The 2,382-nt window shown below is 31.5% G+C and overlaps 1 non-coding gene across 1 annotated transcript; it reads left to right on the plus strand.

The window, feature by feature from the left end:
- Nucleotides 1-291: 291 nt before the first annotated feature.
- LOC148548340 (small nucleolar RNA R71) lies at nucleotides 292-399 on the plus strand. Its single transcript, XR_015897911.1, has one exon. It is a non-coding gene; the product is annotated as a small nucleolar RNA R71 (small nucleolar RNA).
- Nucleotides 400-2,382: the final 1,983 nt, after the last annotated feature.

The following is a 2,382-nucleotide window of genomic DNA, read 5'->3' on the forward strand; positions in this document are numbered from 1 at the left end:
ATTCAGACTCTGAGAAATCATATTGACTTGCTGAGTCAATATTTTGTTCTGAGCCAATATGGCATTCAGAGTATCAATTTCAAGAACTCCCTTCTTCATAGGCGTCCCATTACTCACAGGATTCCTCTCAGAAGTGTACATGAACTGGTTATTAGCAACCATGTCAATGAGTTCTTGAGCTTCTGCAGGCGTTTTCTTTAGGTGAATGGATCCACCTACAGAAGTATCCAATGACATCTTTGATAGCTCAGATAAACCGTCATAGAATATATCCAGGATGGTCCATTCTGAAAGCATATCAGAAGGACACTTTTTGGTCAACTATTTGTATCTTTCCCAATCTTCATAGAGGGATTCACCTTCTTTCTGTCTGAAGGTCTGAACATCCACTCTAAGCTTGCTCAACTTTTGAAGAGGAAAGAACTTGGCTAAGAAAGCCGTGACCAGCTTATCCCAAGAGTTCAGGCTGTCCTTAGGTTGAGAGTCCAACCATACTCTAGCTCTGTCTCTTACAGCAAAAGGGAAAAGCATGAGCCTGTAAACTTCAGGATCTACTCCATTAGTCTTAACAGTATCACAGATCTGCAAGAATTCAGTTAAGAACTGAAAAGGATCTTCAGATGGAAGTCCATGAAACTTGCAGTTCTGCTGCATCAGAGAAACTGCTGCATCAGAGAAACTTGCAGTTCTGCTGCATCAGAGAAACTAGCTGAGGAATGGAGATGCTTCTTCCATGTAAATTGGAATTAGGTGCAGTAAAGTCACCAAGCATTCTCCTTGCATTATTGTTGTTGGGTTCGGCTGCCATCTCCTTTACTTGTTCGAAATTTTCAATAAGGTTGTCTCTGGATTGTTGTAATTTAGCTTCTCTTAGTTTTCTCTTCAGAGTCCTTTCAGGTTCTGGATCAGCTTCAACAAGAATGCCTTTTTCTTTATCCCTGCTCATAATAAAGAGAAGAGCACAAGAAAAGAAGAGGAATCCTCTATGTCACAATAAAGAGGTTCCTTATTGTTAGTAGAAGAAGAGAAGAAGAAAAATTCGAACACAGATAGAAGAGGTGGTTCGAATTTGGTGAGTGATGTGAGGAAGAGATGTTAGTAGATGAATAAATAAATAGAATAAGATGAGAGAGGGAGAGGATTTTCGAAAATGATTTTCGAAAAAGAGTTAGTGATTTTCGAAAATAGTTTTTTTGGAAAAAGGTTAGTAGTTTTCGAAAATTAAGATTTAAAAATTGAAATAATTAGTTAATTAAAAAGAAATTTTGAAAAAGAGGGAGATATTTTCGAAAATTGGAGAGAGAGAGAGTTAGTTAGGTAGTTTTGAAAAAGATAAGAAACAAACAAAAAGTTAGTTAGTTAGTTGAAACAACTTTTGAAAAGATAAGAAGTTAGGAAGTTAGAAAAGATATTTTGAAATCAAATTTTTGAAAAAGGTAAGATAAAAAGATATTTTTTTTGAAAAGATATGATTGAAATTAGTTTTGAAAAAGATTTGATTTTTTTAAAATCACAATTAATGACTTGATTCATAAGAAATCACAAGATATGATTTTAGAACTCAAAGTTTGAATCTTTCTTAACAAGTAAGTAACAAACTTGAAATTTTTGAATCAAAACATTAATTGGTGATGTTATTTTCGAAAATTTGATATAAAAATAAGAAAAAAGATTTTTGAAAAATATTTTTGGAATTTTCGAAAATAACTAAGAAATTTGAAAAAGATTTGATTTTTGAAAAAGATTTTGAAAAAGATAAGATTTTCAAATTGAAGATTTGATTTGACTCATAAGAAACAACTTGATTTTAAAAATTTTTTGAAAAAGTCAATTCAAATTTTTGAATTTGATGAGAGAAAAAGGGAAAGATATTTTTTTTTATTTTTGAATTTTTATGATGAGAGAGAAAAACAAGAAAAATGATGCAATGCATGAAAGTTATGGATCAAAACAATGAATGCATGCAAGAATGCTATGAATGTCAAGATGAACACCAAGAACACTATGAAGATCATGATGAACATCAAGAACATAATTTTGAAAAATTTTTAATGCAAAGAAAACATGCAAGACACCAAAGTTAGAATTCTTTAATGCTTAGGCACTAAGAATTCAGGAATGCATATGAAAAACAAGAAAAGACACAAAATATGCACATGCAAAGATCAAACAAGAAGACTTACCAAGAACAACTTGAAGATCATGAAGAACACTATGAATGCATGAATTTTTTTGAAAAATGCAAGATGAACATGCAATTGACACCAAACTTATAACATGACTCAAGACTCAAACAAGAAACACGAAAATATTTTTGATTTTTATGATTTTATGATTTTTTTGTATTTTCTTTTAATTTTTTTTCGAAATTCATTTTGAAAA

Source organism: Arachis ipaensis, chromosome B8, assembly GCF_059453495.1.
Source record: "Arachis ipaensis isolate K30076 ecotype BB chromosome B8, ASM5945349v1, whole genome shotgun sequence".
Taxonomy (NCBI): Eukaryota; Viridiplantae; Streptophyta; class Magnoliopsida; order Fabales; family Fabaceae; genus Arachis; species Arachis ipaensis.